We start from the raw sequence: 7537 nt of genomic DNA, 5'->3' as shown, positions 1-7537 counted from the left end.
TTACACACACATTTAGATCACTAATGAGTATTGTTAGGAAGTTTGAGTCAGAGAATTTGACAAAAAATATTAAAGAAGTGAAACTTAGGGAAATCATAGAAGCTGACAAACTGTAATTGAACTGCTAGGTTTTTATGTTCTGCTTTAGAAACAAGGAACTTGTATAAATAGGAATAGATTCTAATCATACAGTTAATGGCAAGCCTTGGTACCATTCTGATGGCAAAAGTAGGCAGTTTTAGGAATCCTGATGTTCTGCTCTTTACAGAATTGTGGTGAAGATAGGAATTGTACTGAAACAGGGGTTCATGACAGAGACACAGAGGAAAGCATTTTAGCTCTGTGAAGTGCCTGCCTTCGTGAACAGACTTGTCAGCCCAGAACTCTTCTGATAGGCCACCTTTGCTTAAGCAAGAGGCTGCACAGTATTTTAAGAACCAAAGAAAAACAGATGGTGGTCTTATGCCAAATATCAAAGAAATGCAGAGGAAGGAAATAGAAAATTAAATAACGGTCAGAGATATTAAACCTTTGTGGAAAGCCAAGGTTGATATAACAGGTATAGGAAATAATTTCTCCTCCATTAACCTTATGCCAAACTGAAACAGAATCCCATTCAAATAGAACCATCTTGTCTGGTATGTCTGTAACTGCAAGGCTTTACAACTCCATCTTAGAAGAAGAAGAAGATACTCAGTTTAAAGAAAACTGATTTCAGCATGTTGATTTTTAGTTCTCAAAAAATTGTTTGCTTGCTTTGTTCCTCTCTCAATATTCTTATGTAGTCAAGGAAGACTTTAGAAGTAAATGTATTTTGAAAAGCTGTGTAATCAATGAATTAAATTTCTGAGGAAACCATTTGGTGTATAAGTGAAGCCACTAAGAGACTTAAGGTTGTCAGAGTACACACACACACACACACACACACACACACACACACAGAAACAATACTTTCTGAATTAAACCGAATTAGAGATTCTATATACTGGAACCAAACATGACTGACAATGTGTTCTGTCAGTGTTTCCAGGGGAGACAACCACTAATTCCCATTCATCTCAGCCTGGCACCAATGCAGACGATTTCAAAGTCCAACTTGGTGAGAAATATAAGTAACTTACATACTCTACTCGGCAGAGACGTTTATTACAGAAGCTTGGGTGATGCCACCAGGAAGACAACAGTAACTATACTATGGCCCAGTACTTAGATTCAGGTCACAGAACAACCATGTAACAGCATGGTAACAATTTGATGGTTCACTGACAGTCACAGAAGAAAGAAATTTATTAATCAAGGTATAATTCAAACACACTGGATTATAGAGTGGTGGGATATTACATCAAAGATGTGTCTTTACTGTTATCTGATCATATTCTTAGCATTTGTGCTCATGGACATTAGGCATTTAACATTTCAAAAATAATTAGGGCTGGAGAGATGGCTCAGAGGTTAAGAGCACTGACTGTTCTTCCAGAGTTCCTGAGTTCAATTCCCAGCACCCACATGGTGGCTCACAACCATCTGTAATGGGATCTAATGCCCTCTTCTGGTGTGTCTGAAGAGAGCAAAGTATACTTCCATACATAAAATAAAGCTTTGTAAAAAATATCATAGTGGGTACACAGAGTTAGGGCATGCAATGAGATAGATATTCTTCACACTTGTATGGTTTTTCTCCAGTATGAATATTTTAGTGTTTAAGGTCTAAATTAGAGTAAATATATATATAACATATGATATAATTTGTGGAGAAGGTATAAGAGTAGGAAAAGGTTTTGGACGTGGTTTACACTTGTGTGGTTTCTCTTTGGTATGAGCTCTCATGTGTACAGGAAGTTATTGGCTGGTACAAAAGTCCTTGGAACATGTGTAGGATTTCTCTTGACAATGAATTGTTCCATGTCCCTTCAGTTGGGAGACACAGGCAAACATTTTGCCACACTCTTCAGAGTTGTGGTGTTGCTCTCCAGTAGGAACTATTTCATGCTGATAGCAGTCAATGGAAAAGATTTTCCATTGATCACATTTCTATGGTTTCTCTTGACATTGTACTCTATTATGTTTCTTCAGTTGTGGAATAAAATATTTTGTTACATTCTTCACACTAGTAAGATTTCACTCTAGTATGACTTAGCTTGTGCTGAAACGGGGAAGTATTAGAAGACAAGGCTTTCCCCACATTGTTCACACATCTATGGTTCCTCTCCAGAATGTACAAACTTGTGTTTCTTAATGGTAGACCGTGTAGAAAAAGCTTTGCCACATTCCCCACCCTTGAAGGGCCTGTCTTCACAATGAATTGTTTGATGTCGTCTAAGGGCTGAAGAAAATGAAAAACATTTCCCACACTCTTCACACGTGGTTTCTCTTCAGTGTGAACTGCTTTGTGTCGCCTAAGAAACCAGTGATAAAGAAAAGCTTTGTGACAGTCTTCACATTTGTAGGGTTTCTCTTCAGTATGAAATTTTTGATGTTTCTGAAGGCGTGCAGAGCAAGAAAATCTTTTGCCATATTATACCCACTCATGGGGTGTTGTGGATAGTCCAGGGGCTAATTATATTTGATGTTAATTCTGTTCTTTTGTGAGTGGTTGTAAACTAGGCTTGAGTCAGTACTCAAGTGATTTCCTGTAAACCTTCTTCCCACCTTAATTTGTAAAATAAAGGAGAACTGATGATTGGGCAGATAAAGGGGAAGGTGGACCAGAAGGTGGGAGGGAGAAGACAGAGAAAATGGAAGAGGGAGAGGATGTGGAGGAGGAGGAAGAAGAAGAAAAGCAGAGCAGAAGCACATGGCCTGGAGAAACCCCAAGTCCTAAGGGGGTCTCATAAGCTGTGGAAGATGGTAGTGTAAAGGTAGATCTGCCCAGTCTAGGTGCACAGCATGTATTCATATTAACTCTGTTGTGTTTTCATTGCTGGAGCATATCTGGGAGAAGATTTACCACCGCAACAATGGGGAATGTCTTGAGAATGGATTATTTGATGTCTTTTAAGGGATTTAAAAGAGGAAAACCGGTTACTTCCCACACTTGTAGGGTTTCTCTTCAGTATGAACTGTCTTGTGTCTGCTAAGAACTGTGTGAGAACAAAAGGCTTTATGACATTCTTCACACTTGGATAATTTCTCTCCAGTGTGAGTTATTTGATTCTTCTGAAGATATGGAGAACAGGATAACGTATGGTCACATTCCTTAGATTTGTAAGGATTATCTTCAAAATGAATTGTTTTCTGTCCTCTAAGTTTGGAAGAAAAGGAAAACCATTTGCCACAGGCTTTCCACATGAAGGGTTTGTCTTCAGAGTGAATTGTTTGATGTCTTCTAAGGTATGAAGATAAGGAAAAACTTTTGCCAAATTCTTCACACTTGTAGGGTTTAACTCCAGTATGAATTGTTTGATGTTCCTGAAGCTTTGGAGACTGGGAAAACCCTTTGCCACATTCTTCGCACTTGTAGGGATACTCTCCAGAATGCCTTCTGTAATGTTCCCTAAGATATGAAAGACAGCAAAAGGGTTTGCCACACTCTAGACACCTGCACCTTCCCCCTCCCCTCCCAAATCAATTCCTTTATGTTGGTTAAGGACTAAAGCAGAGGAAAATGATTTTCCACATTCTTCACACTTGTAGGATTTTTCATCAGTATGATATTTCTGGTGTATTAAAAGTGATGAGAGGGGCTGGTGAGATGGCTCAGTGGGTAAGAGCACCCAACTGCTCTTCCGAAGGTTCAGAGTTCAAATCCCAGCAACCACATGGTGGCTCACAACCATCTGTAATGAGATCTGACTCCCTCTTCTGGAGTGTCTGAAGACAGCTACAGTGTACTTACATATAATAAATTTAAAAAAAAGTGATGAGAGACTACTAAGGCTTTTATGATATTCTTTACACATGTAGGGTTTCTCTCCAATACAACATGTCTGGCATATAGAACGTGTTGACTGAGAACTAAGGGCTTTACCACATTCTTCATAGTTGTAGGATTTCTCTCCTGTTTGAATTCTCTGGCATTGAAAACTTAAGAAATTTGTGATCAATGGCTTCGCTCAGATAGATAAACTCATTGCCTGTTGTTACTGTTGAGCAAAAGTTAAGATATGAATAAAAGCTAAGAAATGTTCGTCATACTTACAATGTTTATCTTTGAAACAGAGACCTTTACTCCCACATTTAGCCATAAATGAAAAATCTACAGTATATTTCAATAGTTGTAGGCTCTGAACATAAGTCAAAAAATATAGTAGGTGATGTAAGTTATCCTTCTAATAGAATAACTGCAGAACCAAATAGAACATAGACATGTCATGTTTTTCAAAGTTAAATATCTGTGTAAGTTGTAAGGTCATTTTATTAACGAGCCCATTAAACAATATGAATATGATCTAGCTGGACATCCATGAAGGCATAAAACAGTGTAGCCTGGAGAGAGAAAGTTAACTGTGATTGTGTGAGATTGGGCCATCATCAAAACAAAAACAAAATTTATTGTACACTTATATCCTTATAACAAAATATGTGATGGGGAAAATTACAAGATATTCATAAAGCAATTTGATGAGATGAATTTCACTAACATGAGCATGTTATGTAAATGTGTTAGAAAAGAATGTTATGGAACTTTCTAGGAAAGAAACTCATGTGTGAAATTACTGTCTCCCAATGGTTTCACACACACCTTGGGTGTTTACAAATGTGTGCAATTTTCTGAGGCATTGAAATAGTGCCTGTTACTGAACAGCCCAATGGGACTTTGCTTTGCCTGACTGTTGCCCCAGCTGATGAATCCTACCGAGAAAATGTTCTCACACGGTGCACCTGCAGCTCTGGAAGAGCTAATGTCTTGCAACATTAAACAAATTGAATGGATGGAACTGAAACTGCCTTGCCTCTCATATGAAGTAATTGTTCCTGAGGTTATAAACTTTTATTCACGTTTTTAAAACCAATGATTAAAGATGTTTATCTAATCACTTATGTCTTTGCTAATTCTTTTAAACTGTAGCCTTCTGGAGAAAATAAGTCAGGACAAGAACTGTGGTGATAATTAATTGTACACTTTTCACTCTTAGAGTTGTTTAAGACATCAACATTACTATTTTCTCCTCTGATTGTATTCTTTATGATAAAACAAGTTACTTAATGTAGAAAATCTGTAGGCCTCATTTAGATTTAATAAAGGCACACTATAAAGCAGTTGTTCTTAACCTGTGGGTGATGACAAAGGAATCTTTCACAGGCATGTTTATAGTTATGTAGTAGCAATGAAAACAATTTTGTGGTTAAGGTCACTACAACATGAGGAACTGTATTAAAGGCTTGTAGCATGACAAAGGTTGAGAACCACTGCTGTAAAGGAATCAAGGCAATGAATCTTTGAGGATGGAATTTTTAACAAAGATAAATTACTTTCATTTATTATATCAGAATACTATGAGAGTCACTAATTTAGTGTAAGCTGTTACAACAAAGGTAATTAATATAGTCATATTATCACCGATAACCTATCCTCACTGTGACAAGAACTGTGATTATATTCATGGTAAGTATAAAAGTAATTCATTTATAGAGACAATATTGGAGGGAGAAGCAAATTTACACCTTCCATTTGACTGTGCTTTGTACATGCCAAAGTTAAGCATAAGACAGGTATCTCAAACACACTGAAGTTCAATTTAAATATTGCTTAATATCGAATAACATTCAAAATCAGACATACTGAAAAAAAAAATATATCGAAACTGAATTCTTGAGTTAAAGGGGTTAAAGCTACACACTCTATCTGCATGGAGGACACTGCTAGGATCCAGTTGCATACTTACCCTCTGATGGAACACAGACTTATCAGAGTGTGGCATGTTAGACTCATCATTGTAGCCTTCTCAGCTTTGAGTCAGCCTTTCCCAGCCTTGAAAAGGCTGAGCAGTTTTCCCATCCTTGAGCAGGCTAAGCAGACCTTGAACATTTGCCATGACAGGTCTTATTAACCTTGACAAAGACATCTGTCTTGGCTGCAGTTGCAGGTTCCCATGGGAACTTTGATTTTTTTGGCTGCCTGCGCTGACCCTGATGCTACAACATACTCCATCTGAGGAAGGGGATGGGTTTTGTGGATTTTTTTCCTTTATATATCCAAAGCTTATTATTAAACTTTGAGCCTTGATCAGGACCTTTGTCTTGGCTTCATTCTTCTCTCCCCCTTATCTTATTTCCAGCCCCACTTTCAGGTAAACCTAGTTTGCCCGTGGCTGCTGGACGGCTACACATCACAGGAATAGGAAGCTTGGGGAATAGGACTTGCCAGCATCTGCTGCTCCTGTCTCCCTCTGACCTGTAAGCCAAACCAGGCTTTCCTTATCTGTAGGAGAGATGAATTACTCCTCAAGTCTCTCAATATAGGAGGATAGATTCTCTCATGCTAGGGAGGATAACACCCTAAATCTCTCAAGCAGTGGAGACACCCACTATAATCACTTTGTACTCAATGCCTACTGAACAAATCTGGAAGCCAGTGGCCCTATACACACAAGAAGGAAGTCTAAAAAAAAATCAGCAGGAGACCTTTAGAGGGGAACACGTGTTCCCTTCTTCCTTTTGGACTCATGTTAAATGTAGACATGCTTCCTACAGGTCTAGTGACTAGACTCTGCAACAAAGCATTTTACTAGCTCTAACATAACTGGAAGTATCATGTTTATATTCATAATATTACAAAATGTTATGAATAAGTTTTTTTATTTCTTAAATTTAAATTGTAGGGCTTATATCTATAGCAGAAGCCCCCTACTTTGGCAAAGGCCATGCTGGTACCCAGAAACTAAGATAAAGCCATGCCTGCAGGCCAGAAACACTCCTTAGAGCCCACACAGCTTTGCCCAAACAACTCACATTCCCCTCATCACCATATCCCAGCCCATAAAACTAGAAGAATCAGAGGACAACTGGAACTCGGAACCCAGGAAAAACCTCAGACCCCCCAGATACAAAGTGAGCACCCCGAGCCCAAAGGCCATGCCAGCACCCAAAAGGCTAGAGATCACCCAGGCTTTCAAAACCACATTGGAGGCACCATAGTGAACCAGTAGACTCACCTGTCACCATAAATACAGGCCACCTAGGCCAGAAGACCAGAGAGGAAATAGATACTATATATATAAAAAAAAAAGCCCATTAGGTAAGACAAATGCAGAAATCAAGACCAAAACTCATAACTATGCCAAACCCAGATGGCTAGAGGCCAGTGTAGGAAAAAACAACAACCTAGGCAATATGTCACCACCAGAGATCAGCTATCTTACTATAGCAAGCCCTGAATATTCCAACACTGCTGAAGCACAAACAAAAGATGTTAAATCCAACTATATGAAGATAATAGAGGTCCTTAAAGAGGAAATGAATAAATCCCTTAAAGAAATTCATGAAAACTCAAAAAATTGAAGGTAATCAATACATCTCTTAAAGAAAGCCAATATAATTAAATAAATAAATATACAAAGGAGTAAAGGAAATGAGTGAAACTGTTCCAAGACCTGAA

General features: G+C 38.3%; 1 pseudogene; it reads right to left on the bottom strand.

The window, feature by feature from the left end:
* Positions 1 to 1122: 1122 nt before the first annotated feature.
* LOC147000902 (uncharacterized) lies at positions 1123 to 5875 on the bottom strand (annotated as a pseudogene).
* Positions 5876 to 7537: the final 1662 nt, after the last annotated feature.

Source organism: Mus caroli, unplaced genomic scaffold (assembly GCF_978045245.1).
Source record: "Mus caroli unplaced genomic scaffold, Mus_caroli_1 scaffold_15, whole genome shotgun sequence".
Classification (NCBI taxonomy): domain Eukaryota; kingdom Metazoa; phylum Chordata; class Mammalia; order Rodentia; family Muridae; genus Mus; species Mus caroli.
Note: the sequence above shows the minus strand (reverse complement) of the source record. Positions and strands in the feature narration are given on the sequence as shown.